The sequence below is a fragment of the Rattus norvegicus genome, chromosome 17 (assembly GCF_036323735.1).
Source record: "Rattus norvegicus strain BN/NHsdMcwi chromosome 17, GRCr8, whole genome shotgun sequence".
NCBI lineage: Eukaryota > Metazoa > Chordata > Mammalia > Rodentia > Muridae > Rattus > Rattus norvegicus.
Window position 1 is genome coordinate 21,130,001 of NC_086035.1, and position 16,596 is coordinate 21,146,596.

Below are 16,596 nucleotides of genomic sequence, written 5' to 3' on the forward strand. Positions count from 1 at the left end.
TTTGGCTTGGCCCTAGAACTTGCTTTGAACGACCGATGTGAAAGAAATATAGCAGAAGTTTTCAACATGCTTCCAGGATGAGACCTAGCCTCCTGTGCTTCTGCCATCGCCAGGAGAGGACATGCCCCAGGTGGTGCCAATTCCTAGAGGAACTCTGTGAAGCGAGCCCAAAGTAGACTTGTAGCTGGGAGCTTTGCCCGGAGGAGCTGAGCCAAGATCAGCTGAATCCCAGCCAATCCTCAGCCATACGAAGAAGAGAAATAGTTTGTGATGTAAGCCATTGGGACAGAGGAGATTACTTGTTATTCAACATTACTGGAGTAATAGATGACTAGGAAAATTGCCAAAATACAGTCCCATCCAGGCAGCGGCCAGATAAATAGCAGGTCTTACACTCCTTAAGGTTCCGATGTGAAAACTTCCTTCCTTACCTCAGCCCCTTTCTAACTCGACCACCCAAACCCTTCTTTGCTCTGTCCTGTATGTCAGCACCTGCAAATATTTAATATAGTTCCTTCTAGAGCTCAGCTTGGTCTATTAAATGCTCACATATTCAAAAGCTTACCAACAAGGCCACAAACTCATTGAGGATGAGGAGCGTGCCAGTTCGGAAGGAGCAAGATTTACCGATAGTGTTTGACTGTCTTCATCAGAATCTTCCCGTGTCTAACTGGATGCACCAACACTGCATCCCGCACAAGCTCAAGCACACGGGATGCGTAAGATGCATTAAATGTTTGTGGAATGCCCACTAGAAAGGCAAGTTTTCAGGGGCCTGGGAAGATGGCTCAGTGGATAAGGCATTTGCCTTATAAAACTGAGGGCCTGGGACTACATCCTCAGAAGCCATGTACAAGTTAAACACAGTACCCAGCCGTAATCCCAGCATCCTCCTGCAGGGAGACAGGGAGAGACAGAAGAAGCACAGAAGCTTGTAGCAAGGTGAGCATCCCCACCTGAGGTTGCCCTCTGACCACCACATCATTATACAGAGCAGCACGCACAGCCTGCGCGCTCTCTCTCTCTCTCTCCCCCTCCTCTCTCTCTCTCTCTCTCTCTCTCTCTCTCTCTCTCTCTCTCTCTCTCACACACACACACACACACACACACATACACACACACAAAAGAAAAATTTTATAGATTTTTGCCTACCATGTAATATTTATGGATATAAATTTTATGTACGTTGTGTCTTTTTATTATGATGTGTTAAATCATCAATTCCACTAGATTGGTCAATATAAGCATTTCCTTTTTCTATACTAACTCTATCAATAGAATATGTAAGTGGTGGGCAGTTGCACATATTTGAAAAACATATGAGAAAAATGCCCTATGCACACAGGGGGTCACTCCCGATTTCACAGTTTTATGCCCTTCGTTTTATGAATAAGGCACGCCCCCGTGTATGACGGACCACCAGTTATCTTTGATTTCCTGGGCTACGTTTACACCTGGAGGAAATTCTTCAGAATCACACTTTTTCCTTCCCAGTCTAGTTTCAAACACAGGGCAGTTCCCCTTTTTATTTTCGTAAGCGGAAAAGTCGTTTTATGTTAAAGTACTCAATGAACTATGGTTTGGTTTCTTTCTTTCTTTCTTTTTTTTAAACACCTAGTTTTCATATACGGGAACTTTCCAGACCACTGGTCAAACTACATCCACATGGCACACTGATCCGGAGTTCAAAAAGAATAAGAACAATAGAATAAGCCTTGCCTCTTGATGAAACGTCAAACCACCCACTCAATTTCCTGGGACCCTGGGATCTATGCACCAGAATGCATCTATTATCCAACAAGAGACATATCCATTTACTACAGAGAGCTGCTGGAACAGTGTATGAACTGTTTTTTGTGTGTGCATTTGTTTTGTTTTTGTTTTTCAAGACAAGTTCTTTAATTGGGGCCAGAGAAATGGATCAGTGGTTTCAGAGCACGTATGGCCCTTGCAGAAGTTGGGATCCCAGCACCTACACTGGGTCTCGCAGCTGCCCATAACTTCAGCTCCAGTGATAGCTGATGCCTCTGGCCTTGCCCACACCCATGTACACATACTCATCCATAGACAAACATGCATGCACACAATTAAGCCCGTAAAATAAATGATGTCTAAAAATGGATGATGGGTGGATAAATAGATGATAGATAGATAGATAGATAGATAGATAGATAGATAGATAGATAGATGGATGGATGGATGGATGGATGGATGGATGGATAGACAGATAGATAGATAGATAGATAGATAGATAGATAGATAGATAGATAGATAGATAGATATCCAAAAGAGTCTTGTCTTGAATTTAGCACAATCCCCCTGTCTCAGTCTCCCAGGTTCTGAGGTTACAAGTGTATGCAATCATGAATGACTTAAAACTCTTAACGCATCTTCATACATTTGCAAAACGTTGCTAAAGAAGCAGCGAATCTTTGCCTTTTGAGAGTGAATGTAACTCGAGAAACAACAAAGGCCCCTTGGAAGCAAGTTCAGTGAAAAAGAAGGCACTCCAAGCTGAGAGACATGAAAAAGAAGTGAGAGTTTCCTTTTAGTCTCAGAACCCAGAAATAACGGACAGAAACACCCGAGCATACTTCTGTCCATCGTGTGTGTGTGTGTGTGTGTGTGTGTGTGTGTGTGTGTGTGTGTGTGTGATGCAGTCTGAGCTGTCTCTTTGTGGTCTTCAGTCAGGACCCATATTATTCTCATGCTATGAGGTCATGAGGAGCTGGGGACAGTCACGAGTCAGCAAAGATCCTAACAGCCGCCTGTCTCCCTGGGTGTGGAAGCTGGGAAAGGAAACAGTGAGAGTTTCCTGTCTGTTCACTGCTCCTGGGTGATGATGCCGCTAATGGGTACTATTTGTTCACACACCACAGGCCTGAGAAGTGAGAGAGAAAACCATGCAGCCCAGATACCTTACCCAGTTCAGTCATGTGTGTAGACGTGGGGGAGGGGAGGCAGTCTGTGTGCATGGCTCTCATTATGAGTCATAGGACTTGATTTTCCAGTGCTCAACTGTGAGGTAGAAGCTCTGTGACTGGTAGAAGCCTAGTCAGAGGCAGGATGGATAGAGAAGAGGGAAAAATGTCTACACTTCGCTGGCCTTTTCCTAACAGGGATCATGATCCCTGAGCATGTCCACATGATCCACACAGACTGAATTTCTCAACACGCCAAACTTGAGCACCAGAGAAGCCAGAGGAGCCTCCCTGTCATCGTGGATCACTGGGTTGGTTCTAGAATGTACACCCAAAGGCCCATAGGCTAAAGGTTTGGCTGTCAGCTCATGGTGCTGACGGGAGACAGGGAGTTGGTGGCTTTCAGGGATAACTCAGAGGTGGGACACGTGCCTAACATGCCCAGGGCCCTAGTTTTCATCTCTAGCATGTCAAATACTCAAAACAAAACAGAAGGAAGTGGGGCTAGTAGAAGAAGGAAGTTAGGCCACAAAATGAGGCGTGATCTTACTCTCTGCCTCCTGTTTTACTGCCCAGACCTCCACATATGCCTGACAGGATGCACTATGCTTCCTTGGGCCCAGAGCAGCAGGGACGAGTAACTGTGGACTGTAGGCTATGAAACTCTGATTCCAAACAAACATGTCCTCTTTGTCAGTGGACTACTTCAAGTATTTTGTTACAGCTACAGATAGGGATCTAGCTCCAAGAGGAGGAGACGAACATCCTTCCTCTAAATCAGTGGCTCTCAATCTGTGGGTCACAACCCCTTAAGAGTGTCAAACACATCAGCAGGGGCCACATATCATTAAACGACCCTTTCACAGGGGTCGCACATCAGATATCCTGCTTATCAGACATTTACATTGCAAGCCATAACAGTAGCAAAATTACAGTTATGAAGTGGCAATGAAATAATTTTATGTGAGAAACTGTGTCAAGGGTCACAGCATTAGGAAGGCTGAGAAACATTGCTCCAAACTTTTTTCCTGAGTTTTCTCTAGACAAAGGAATAAGAACTGAAAATCCCTAATCACTACTGGCTCCCACAGCCAAAGCCACCCACCCGTCCACTACCTACCAGGTAATCCCAAGTTAGAGATTCTGTGTGGTTTGGTTCCACCCAAGCTTTCTCCATACCGCTACTAAGATGCCCAAAGGTCCCCAACACAAACTGAAAGCTTGTGTCTCTACCTCCACCCCATCTTATGATACTAAGGTAAAGCCTTGGGGAGCTCAGGGTAGAGCCCACAAGGATGGGAATACTGTCAGCTTATGAGAGGGGACCAGAGAGCTCTCTTGGCACCTATTCCCTGCAAGGACACAGAAAGGGGTCAAACTTGGAAGCAGGAGGTGGCCCTCACCAGAGAGTAAATCTCATGGTGCTTTAATCTCAGATTAAACTCTGTGAAATAAAGATTTATAAGCTACGTAGTCTGACGCTTTTGTTATTCAGCAGGCCAGAGAACTAATAAAGTTCTCCTTTTCCATTCTTTTCGCTTAAAATTTATTTCGGGGAAGAGCTGGTTAACTGAGGGAGGGAGGACAGTTCCCGAATATGAAAACATCCTTCTTTCTCCTTTTCTTATCTTTGTTAACTGTGGAGTGTGATTTCATCCACCTCAAAATGAGTTTCTTTCACCAATAACGAAAGCAAAGGGATTATACCATAAACCTGTTCCATATACACTATATTTAAAGGCTTCTAGAAAAGCTAAGTCACCCCAGCTAAGAGAAGACAGGCTAATCACAAGAGTTGTCATTGCTTCCGAAGAGGTCCGTACCTCCTGTCCCTCCTTATCTCACACTGGTTCAACCTTACAGAAGTAAAATGGCAGTTGAACCTTGAATCGTTTTGAAGATTTTTGAGCATGTGCGCGGTGGTTTGAGTAGGTATGGCCCCCACAGAATCATATGTTTGAATGATTGTTTACAGCGGATGGCACTATTAAGAGGTGTGGCCTTGTTGAAATAGGTGTGGCCTTGCTGAAGAAAATGTGTTCATTTGGAGTTGGGCTTTGAGGTCTCACATATGCTCAAGCCAGATCCAGTGTGGCACACGGTCTCCTTCCGCTGCTTGCTGATCAAGAGGTAGAACTCTCAGCAACTCCAGCACCATGTCTGCCTGCATACTGCCATGTCTCCTGACGTGATGATAATGGACTGAACCTCTGAAACTGTAAGCCAGCCCCCAATTAAATGCTTTCCTTTATAAGAGTTGCCTTGGTCATGGTGTGTTGTGGATAGCCCAGGTCGTGTTTGTATCTTAACACTAATTCCGCTCCCCCCAAGAGGGCTGCTTGGGACAAGGAGTGAATCACATACACAGGTGACTTTCTGCGAACCTTCCCATAATGAATAAGGATTTCTAGGAACCAATCACTGGGTGAGGGGTAGGCGGGACTTCCGGTTTGGAGAGCATAAGAGAAGAAAAAGGGAAAAGTGCTGGGCTTTTGGATGGGAGAGCTTGGAGGATAAGATGTAGCTAGTGACACACACACACGCGCGCGCGCGCGCGCGCGCGCGCGCGCCACTCAGGTGGCGGATCCATTGGGACCCACTACTGTAGGATTTAACTTAGAACGGCTTACAAATTAGGATGCTAGTTGCCACTCTCAGCGATTGTGTTACCTGGTGATTCTATACTAAGATCCTGTGGTGTTTTCCTTCGTGCGGTGACTCAGCTGGGTGCCACAGAAAAAGGTATGGTGGTGGGGCACCCCAGCCAGCTACAGGAATTTGGAAGTGTGGGCTGGTGTGGCAGTGACCCGCCGTGGGAACTTAGCGAGCAAGGTGAAGATATTTTGGGGTCAGAGAGTCTGCAGGATGAGAAGAGGCCAGGCTGGCCCGCTGGTGCCATGCCAGTGGTAGTGCGGGATTCACGCTACAGTGGTGTCTCTTCACGACAATGGAAATTCTGATTAAGATGATGTGTAGAACTTTTAAAGCCTGCCAGCCTCAAAAGTCCCGTGAGCTAAACATGGTGGGAAACAAAACAGAAGTTGACAGGCAACATCTCAAAGGAGATATGGGTATTTACCAGGTTGCCGGAATGGATGCAAAGGATCTCATCGGGAGGAGGGGGCAGTGACACCCACATTGGCAACGGGAATCAGGAGGGACAAGACATACAGGAGCACAGCAGCATGGACAGGCAATGGGTCCACCCCACCCCACCTCACCCGGCCCCACTCTACCACCCCACTCCTCTACAATACCACTCCGGGAACACAGACTTGGCTTTCTTGGCCATGTGGAGAGAAAGCTCTAGCCAGCAGTTATAAATTATAGTCATAAATTTTTTCTCAAACTTTTTTTCCCCAAAAAGCCAAAATGGGTACTGGTTACTGAGTTGTGTGAATACCTATAATATGGTAGTTGGGCAATACACCCCAGCTATCTCCATGGTGACTACTGGCTTTTTACATGGCTGCCTTCTCCAGAAACGTTAAGGCTCTAAAGTTGAAGAAGTATTCATTGCTACCACATTAAAAGTCAAAGAAATATTTTACTTTTCTTTCTCAAAAGAACCTAGACATTTTCATTCCCCGCTTCTTCCTACTCAGAGTAGATTCTGTTGTCCTCCAGTCAGTATTCATGTTTCTGGTCTATATCCCCAACTAGAGTGGACTTCCCTACCCCCTTGACTTTAGCCTTGGCCCATATCATGTGCCTTCACCAATGGGAAGCAGCCACATGGAATCACACCAGCCTCAGATGAGACAGTTCTGTATCCTGCTGTCCTTTATGACAGATGCCCAAAATGACCACAGCTTTTCCAACCGGCCTCTCCTGGAAGCCACAGGACGTGATAAATTTATCCAAAGTTTTGGGAGACTGGTGGGGCCCCCAAAGTTCAGGTGGTACACAACTGAGTCACAGCTGACCTACAGGATGATGTTTGTTTTCAGAAGCCATTAAATGTGCTTGTTTGCCACTGCAACAAAATCTGTCCTGTGCACCACACAGTGTGCCTTTAGCATCTCAAAGTAAAGAAAGGCCAAGGTGAAACAAGGATACAAAACAACTAGAAGAAAAGAGGAGAGCTGGTGGACTGGCTGGTTTTGTGTGTCAACTTGACACAAGCTGGAGTTATCACAGAGAAAGGGGCCTCAGTTGAGGAAATGCCCCCATGAGACCCAGCTGTAAGGCTAGAAGCTGTTTCCCTAGCTAGCCAGCCCAGCCAAATAGGTGAGCACCAGGTTCCAGTAAGAGAGCTGGTGGAGAAAAATTGAGGAAGATATATGATGTTAACCTCAGACTTCCAACTGACAAAACACACGTGCACACATACATATGTACACATATACATATGTACACACATATACTACACACATGCACCTATGCACACATACATGTGTGCACGTGCACACACACACATGCACACATGTGCACACATGCATGTGCACATGCACGTGCACACACACATAAGCACACACATGCATTGCATGTGGACACATACATGCACAAACATATATATATACAGTTGCACACAGAGGAACATGCAGGCATGTGTGTACATACACACGCAGGTATGCACACACATGCACATGTGTCCACATACTCACTAGAACACCTGTATACATGCACATACACGAAGAATAGAGAAGTTATAGGAACTTTTGTATGCCCAGGGCAGAACAAGATAAATTCACAGCATAGCCAGTAACACAAGGAGCCAGGCCAGAAATAGAAAGTTCTAGAAATGTTGGTGAACCTCAAAGAGGGTGATGTTAGGGAAACACGATTTCTTCCACTTTCCAACTCTTCACTCTAGTTCTCTCCAGGAAGTAGTGCTACCTTCATGTTTCAGAGGTTAACTCCCTTTCTGAGCTTTGAATTTGGTGAGGAACTCCCACCACAGCCTGCCTCCCTCTTCACAAAATCCAGTGGGATGTGCGGTTGATATTCCTCCATGTTTACATTTTGAATTGTTTTCATGTAGTTGTTTGTTAAAGAACGGGCATTTTCCCCATGTGTCATTTGAGGTGGGTTAAGTATGCCCGGGAGGGTTTGCCGGACATCAGAGTCTCTCACCAAGCAGACAGGTTAGTTATAAATTGCTCCGTGGTTTTTTCCCTAACCCCATAACAACTGAAGTCAAATTTGGGACTGAGCAGTTAGCCCGTTTATTTTGTCTGATTTGACTCCCGCTAAGCTCTGATGACTTATATAGAGGTCCTGAAATATCAAATTGAGACGTGACACGTTGGGTGTAGAGGGGGATTAAGAGCCAGAAGATGAATAGAATAAAATCCACTTTGCAAATCTCCAGACTGATCCAATAAATCGCTGGGGGAACCTACAGGGAATTAGTCCTGAAGTGGCTGTGAGCATTGGCGTTGATATCTGTGCTTCGTAAAACACAGGCTCTGAGGGATCTCGCTCCTTCCGTAGGTTTGCATTTCAAGCATTCCACATGAGAGCCCCACACAGGAGCCACACCCACAGCCTTAATGTCTTCTTTATTCTAGAGGCAAATGCCTGCTCGCTTACTCAAAAATACATTCAAAATTCACTACACAAAGTCAGTTCTATCAAATCCCCAAGTCTAGCCCGGGTTCTGATGAGGAACATAAATTACCTGTATCACTCTCAATCGCAAATGTGTTCATCCCCGTGGTTTCTCCTACCTGAGGGTGGACAGAAATTTGAACATTTCCAAGTAAAATGGAGAGTTTGGATCTCTTAATCCTTAAGTTACAAGAAGCTCTACATTTTATCAGCTTTTCAATGTCCTTATTCTCCAGCATCTCTAACACAATATCCACCGGTGAGGAGGGCATTAAGAGGACTCAACGCACATTTCAGGGATAAAAAGAAAACTGAAACGGAGACAGTTTAGAATCCAGGTTTCTCTTGCTAGGGGAGAAAAGACATCAATGCTCTTACCCAGCTCTGGTCCCTGCATGCTACAGCACCAGTCTGCCAGGCAAGGTCTGCCTCTGGCACAATCACAGTACATCTGCTATGGGTGGCTGCCTCCTCTCTGGTCATCCTCCTGGTACTATCCTCCTGGCCAAAAACAAAGCAAAACAATAATGACAAAAAGCAAAAACAAACCTCAGAGCCAGGGACGTCATAGGACCTAGAGCAAAACATGCTATTGTTATTTTGCTAAATGCACATCTTGTAAAATTGCCCTCTAAATCCTTGTGCTTATACCCATAGACCCAGACTGCTGTCAGCCTTCATCAGAGAAGCTTCCTTCTGCAACAGCAGCCATCGATACAGAGGTGCATAACTGGTCCAAGTGCTGAGGATATGAGGTTGGGTTCAGCACTAATAGACATGTGCATCAATTTCCCCCAAGCCTACCAAGGCTTGGAGAGCATCACAGAAGAGGAGGCGAATAGTGTTGAAGAGTCAGAAGTGAAATGCCATCTCCTGGACATGAGGCGGCCATCACACTCATTAACCCACCTCCTGCACAAGGGGGCTATCACACTCATGAACTCATGAACCCACGGCAGCTATAGTTACCTGCACAAGACCTACACAAGATCCAGCCAGCCAAATTCTGTCGTAGAAAAGAAGGTCAATAACCCTAAAACAATAGTCAATGAAAAAAACTGATACTTGGGACTGGAGAGATGGCTCAGCGGTTAAGAGCACTGACTGTTCTTCCAGAGGTCCGGAGTTCAATTCCCTGCAACCACATGGTGGGTCACAACCGTCTGTAATGTGATCTGATGTCCTCTTCTGGTGTGTCTGAAGACAGCTATAGTGTACTCATATATAGAAAATAAGTAAGTAAATCTTTAAGAAAGGGAAAGAAGGAAGGAAGAAAGAAAGAAGAAAGAAAAGAAAGAAAACTGGTACTCAATAGATACACTGCATGGCCAAGGATACAGGCAGTCCGCCTATGCTTGAACGGTGTGTGCTTCAGGGCCCACATCACAGTAGGCAACTCATGTTACAGAATGCTTAAGGAAATTGGAATTTGGACCAAATGGTTGGGGATGTTCTTTGCTTTCTCATTCGTGGAATTTTCAATGGTCCATCATGTTCACATCAATGCTGTCGACTTACATTTAGTGCCCTAAGTTTCCCACATGTTGTTTAGTTTCGTGACTGCAGCTTCTTTAGCAGACAAGATGGCTTTCCAACCAATAACTGACAGAATTGTCTATCCGCGTGCACGCACACATACACACACATGCAAGCACACGTACATATTTCAGATGGGTTATATCAACATCATCTACAATAAACGTGACTCACAAACCTAACACACACAGTTTTAAATCTGTTTACAGTCGCTTGACCCTCAAAGCCCTGGCCCCTAGGGCTAAATGTTTGAGTTCCGGTGCTCTGAAATCCCTGTGGCTCACCTGTGACTCTTAAACAGCTCGTTATTTTGCTTTGCTTTTTATTTCTTTTCAGCCCCACCCCACCTCCAAAAAAACCAAGATAAACTTTTCTATTTTCAGAGAATTATCTGGAATAATTTTGGTTTGCTTTCATTTTGTAATCATACAAAGCATTTCCACAGGTCCAAAGTCAAACCAACAAAATGAAGACTCCCAACATCTGTCTTCCATCAGCAACTTTCCTGCCTGCCCCCCACCCCAGTAAGAGACCAGTTTACTGTTGTTCTCCTCCACCATATGCAAACAAAGCAAAGAGGGCCGTGTGGTGGTGGTGGGGGCAGATGTTCCCACTTCCTTATCTGTTTATTTAATGTGTTACCATGAAACCTTCCCTTTTTATTTAATATATTCCAGAGTTGACTATTTGAAAAACAAATTAATAGCAACCGTCATCACCAAACATGAACATGTTTTCCCATCACAGAGGCTCCGATGTCAACAGGAAGATGGACTGCCCAATGCCAGAGATTTATCACCATAAGCAAAAAAGCAAACCTCCAGATCTTCCTAAAGCCCTATCTTTGGGTTTTCCAATGGGTTATGTGGGTGACTCTCTGAATCTGAGAGTGTTTGCAGCTCATTGGTTGGCACCAGAGTGTGCAGGATCTACAGGAAAGTGCTTTAGAGAGAGGCAAGGCTAGACCTTGACATAGCATGTGATTTTCTCAGTGTGACCTTGAAGAAGAAATGAGTTAATTCCCTCCACAAAGGGCTCCCTTTTAGATGTCCTTTGGAAAATTAGATGAAGGTTTTCAGTGCCAAGGATGGAGTCTGGCAGACAATGGGTACTTAAATTGTGATGATTATCATTGTGACACACACATCACACACACACACACACACACCAGCAGCAGCAGCAGCATCACCTCCACCAGCAACACTATCATCGTCATCACCACCATCAACATCACCATCTTTTGGTATAAGTATCATAGCTTACCACATGGAGTTTTAGGTTAAACTATGACTCAGTAGAGCTGTGTGCTTTCGTATTATACTTGGGTAGTGGGAATTGGGGTGCTTCTTGTGGGGTGTGGCGATGCATGCCTTTAATCCCAACATTTAGGAGGCAGAGAGCAGGATTCATGAAGTTGGGCCAGCCTGGTCTATTAATGAGTTCCAGGCCACTCAGGGCTACATGGAAGACCTGTCTTAAAACAAACAAACAAAACCCAAAAACAACAACAACAAAAACCCCACAATTTTTGTATAATCCACAGGTCCAATGAGTTGTGGCTGTGCTCTAAACCATGGTTTTGTGATACAGAATAAGGAGACCAGCCAAGGAGTGGCTGCTTTTCCGACAGCACTCGATTTGTACCTTTGATTAATTTATGTCACCCTCAGTCCTTAATCAAGAGTCAACCAACAATTCGAGCCGGATCCCCGAAGGGATGTATGTTGCCATCGCTGGCAATCCATTATGTGATTTAAATTGCAACATAGGAACTGTGGGGGAAAGTGCAGCACAGAGCTCATTTATAAATTAAACCTTGACTTTTCCTCCAGCCATTCCTTTTAACTGGATCATCCCATGAGTCAGAAGCCCTTTTCTTTGGAAGCATTCACCCCTGTAACCTTTTACACAATAAGGGATGAAGTCATCAAATGGTATTTTTATATGGAACAGGCACGTATCAAGACATTGAGTCCAGTGTGCCCGTGTGTTTCTGGATGCGTGTGCGTGCATTTCCAGATCTCTGCTCAGTTCCTTGAGCCTGGGGTGCTTCTCAAACTCATATGCACACAGACTCTTAGAGGAGAGAGAATTTAAAGACTGGTGTCCAGGTTGTGTTTCCAACCAAAGAAATGAGACTCTCCTGAAGCATTTTTTCTGGCTGGCTACACCTTGATTGATTCAACTGTTTAAACAGACTTCAGAATGTACTTGAGGAGGGGAGACCAATGCATAAAGTAACATAGTGGTGTGAATAGGAGCTAAAGCTCTATGGTGAGACCCAGCCCCCAGCATCCCCAGGACCCCTCCCATAGGAGATGCATCCTACAGAGTGGCATCAAGAACGGTCAATGGCTGGGCGTGGTAGCACCCGCCTTTAATCCCAGCATTCAGGAGGCAGAGGTAGGCAGATGTTGGTGAATTCCAGCCTGGTCCACATAGTGGGTTACAGACCAACCAGTGCTGTAGTGAGACCTTGTCTCACAAATAAAACAAAACAAACAGACATAAACCACACCAGTAGCAACAACAAAAACAAAAGCCCTCACTGGGCTAGTCGGTCTTTCTCGGAGACTTGGGAATCCAAGTCTTTAATGCCTAAGACCTTAAGGCCTGGTTCTCTCTGTGTGGGATAATGTCAAATCAGAGCAAGTGTACAGTGAACTCTAACCTGACTTAACAAGTAAACCTGCAACATAACTGGAGAGGATGCTCTTGTATGAGTCCTAGGGCCTCAGCCCAGCGTAGGCTGAAGGCTGTCAAGCCATGTCCAGATGTGGTACACGGTCAGGCATTTCCTGTACACTGCTTTCCTTTCTCTGCACCTAAGCACAGCCAGCACAACGTGGGGCTCATAGCATTTTGAAACCACTTTTCAGTTTGAGCGGAACCAGGTTTGTGAACTTTTCTTGGTTTTGTTTTTCTGTTTGACTAAACTCTGTTAGAATGGTCTCGTCTAAGGTTTTTCCTTTAACGGCTAACGGACCCTGTTGATCTTCGTCAACCTTTATCTTCATTCTCCTACAAGAACGGTTGGGAGTGTTCATGAGGACGAAGCCACGGAGACACCTCCCAACATCCCAGGAAAGACCCAGCGGATCCACATTAGCCCATCGTGACACCTGTTATGTCACGACAGTGGAGATCTCAAGGGCGCACTTCCTTCTGAAGTAAAGAAGATAATGAGGAATTTTTTAGGATTACATGTAAATCACTACACACAGTGGTGCATGATTTGTGAAACTTATTTTGTACATTTTTTTAAATTGTATGTGTGTGTGTGTGTGTGTGTGTGTGTGTGTGTGTGTGTCAGTGTGTGTGCATAAGTGTTCCTGCATAGGAGGTCACTTGCAGGAGGCTGTTCTTTCATTGTGCATGTGTGGGTCCCAAGTATCAAATTCAGGTCCTCAGGCTGGGTAACAAGAGCTGTTACAGGCTAAACCATTTCAACAGCCCCAAGCAGTGTGTTTTGCCCTGTTGTTACAGCACACAGTTTAGAAGTAGGAGCCAGATCCTGCCTATCACCTACTGGGACAGACAGCGGCACAGACCCGAGACAACGCGCGATTTTGTTGCTGAATGAATGAACCATGAGAACGCTCACCACCGTTTTCCCAGCCTTTAACCCATGCTGGAACGATTTCCAGTAAGTAACTTGTCCTCTCAGTAGCCAACATGGATAATGGCTGTCTTTTTGTATAGCTGGAGAAAGAAGAACAAGGCGTCAAATAGCTTCTCTTGGGTCACGCACTAACTGATTGCCTGATGCACTTTTTGGTTAGCTGTGGAATTAATAAGGTGGGTCCTAATTCAGGCTCAGTGGGACTAGAAATGAGCCAGAACCCAGCTCGCTTCTAGCCAAAGAAAAAGAGTTAGGTCAAGGCATTGTTTTGGGGGTTGGTGTAGCGTCAAGAAACGAATTTGACTTATTTATGCATGTGAGTGCATTGTTGCTATCTTCAGACACACCAGAAGAGGGCATCAGATCCCACTACGGATGGTTGTGAGCCACCATATGGTTGCTGGGATTGAATTCAGCACCTCTGGAACAGCAGTCAGTGCTCCTAACCACTGAGCCGTCTCTCCAGCCCTACCTAAGAAACACATTTGAAAGGATGCTTTTTTTTGTCTCCTGTGTGTGTACTCACTCTCAACAGAACCCATATCCAGTAAAATCCACCCTTGAAAAGAATTCAGTTCAGAGGTATTTTTTTGGTACATTCAAAGTTTTTCTATTAACACCATTATTTAACTCCACAATACCTACACCACACCCAAAAGAAACCCTACGGCCAATCACAGTTATGCTTCACTCCCTTCCCCCTGACAACCAGTTCTATTTACAGAAATAGATTGATACTGTATGGGGCAGACAAACCCTCCTTCTGCCTTCTCGAAATGCCTCATAGCTTTCCTGTTCTTCCTCAGGTCACTTTACCACAGTGAGCTCAAACACTGTGACTATATCCTGACTTGAAATACATTGGTGGAATACACTCAAGGAGGGCGAGTCCTCTGCTTGACTTTTCTCTCTCCTGGACCAGGATTTTAGCTCCGAGCTCAGGTCCAAAGTTGAAACTGAGCCAAGGAAAGCAAGGGCTCTGATCACTGATGGTGAAATCCCCAGGCAGGGCTCTGGGGATGGAATCGGGAAAGCCTGCTTTAGCTGGTAGATAGGCTGGAAACTACCGTAGAGACAGGAGGATGACCTTCATCCCAGGCTGTCCTCAAACTTGTGGGCTCAAGCAATCCATTTGCTTCAGCCTCCCAAGTAAAGTAGCTGGGATTTCAGACAGGTACCACTGCACTCACACCAGTGCCTTTCCCCTGTGTGTGTTAGGGATTGAATTGAGAGCCTCATTCACGACAAGAGCACTCCAGCACTGAGCTCTATCCCTCCCTCCCTCTCTCCCTCCCTCCATCCCTATTTGCTTGCTTGCTTGCTTGCTTGCTTGCTTGCTTGCTTGCTTGCTTGCTTGCTTGCTTGCTTGATTGATTGGTTGGTTGGTTGATTGCTTTTGGACAGTGTCTCGAAAAGCTGCTCAGACTTACAATCTTCCCACCCCGGTCCCCTGATTCCTGGGATGACAGAGGTCACTGCTCAGCCTTTGATGCATTTTTAGAAATAAACCTAGTCGAGAATAACTTCAGATTTACAGGAGAACCACGAAGATGATGTAGAGACCTCAGGTATGCCCCTCACCCCTGGCTTCCCCAAAGGTCACTGCCATGACGTTCTCTCAAAACAAAGAAACCGATGTGTTACCACCAGCTGAACTCGCAGTTGGCACTGTCACCCGCTTCTCCATGAATGTGTTTGAATGTGTCCCCCACAGGCTCCTGTATCTGCCCTGAGAACCAGCTGGTTGTGAAATCTTTGGGACCTCCCAGCTGGCTGGAGGAGAGTACTAGGGACTGAAGTGTTCTCTGATCAGCATCACAGAAAAATCCACCCTTGAACATTCCTGATGCCTCGGCCACATTGACTTCTCCACTGTGGTGGAGTACCACCCCCCCACCCCCCCCCCCACATAAAATCCCAAGTTAGCCCTTCCTCCCTTAAGTAGCTTTGACCAGGTATTTGGTCACAGCAACAAGGACATTCCTATGGAAGTCCTAGTTAACCAAGGACACAAGAAGCACCTGCTCAGATAATTTAGGGACAGAGATGACCCCAAATAAAAGACAAATATAAAACAGAGGGTCAGGGAAATGTACCGTGCCGTCCACTTTCTGATGTAAATCAAAATAAAACACCTTTACCTTCTAAGTCACCCAAAGTCTTACTTCAGGGCCTCAGGCGGGCGAGGTTACATAAACTGAGGCTGTTCTCAACGTCAGTGCCTACACCGTCAGTTTGCAAAGCAGTCTGATAATCCGTGTTCATTCCAACGAAGCATCTATAGTCTACACTCCAGTCACGGGATTCTCAGAAGCTCATCCTTAGTTTGAATAAAGAAAAATTTTATAAAGAAAATACTTCAAGTTAACAATAAAGTGCACAAAATGATATGTTAAAAGAATATAAACAACAGTAAAGGCACAGTGTCTTCACATTTGAATGACAGTAGTTCTGCCTGTATGAAAACTGAGAGTCGCTTGCCAGACTGACATGCTTAAGGTATAGGGGACTATGCGTCCTTCCCTCTGAGTTGGTCTTCCTTTCTTCCATCCATATTTATTTTGGCATCTATCATCTTAAAAGAATAAATATTCTAATAAAATATGGAGGTCTGTCAGTCAAGCCCTAGACCTGCTCCCACAGGAATCCATTGGCTCACGTCAACATAAGAGCATGAGTCTTGGTTGAGCATGTGTCCAGCTTATACATTCAATGAGACTCTGGCTTTACAAACTGCATCATTTTGGCATTGCTGGGTAACAGAGATGCAGTGAGGGAAATGAAAGGGAATATCTAAATTATACTGAGAACTCTCCTCATAAAGAATCGTTATAGTAACTAACTTCTGAAAGTTCCAAATGAGGGCTGGAGAGATGACTTTGTGGTTAAGAGTATTGGCTACTCTTTCAGAGGACTCAGGTTCGAGTCAAGTCTCAAACTCCACATGGTGGCTTACAAGAGGTC

At 45.2% G+C, this 16,596-nt stretch overlaps 1 long non-coding RNA gene across 1 annotated transcript; it reads right to left on the reverse strand.

The window, feature by feature from the left end:
* Positions 1 to 7,457: 7,457 nt before the first annotated feature.
* LOC120097907 (uncharacterized) lies at positions 7,458 to 16,391 on the reverse strand. The gene is made up of 3 exons (XR_005495783.2): positions 15,774 to 16,391; positions 8,853 to 8,975; positions 7,458 to 8,593 (listed from the first exon to the last, which is right to left on the reverse strand). It is a non-coding gene; the product is annotated as an uncharacterized LOC120097907 (long non-coding RNA).
* Positions 16,392 to 16,596: the final 205 nt, after the last annotated feature.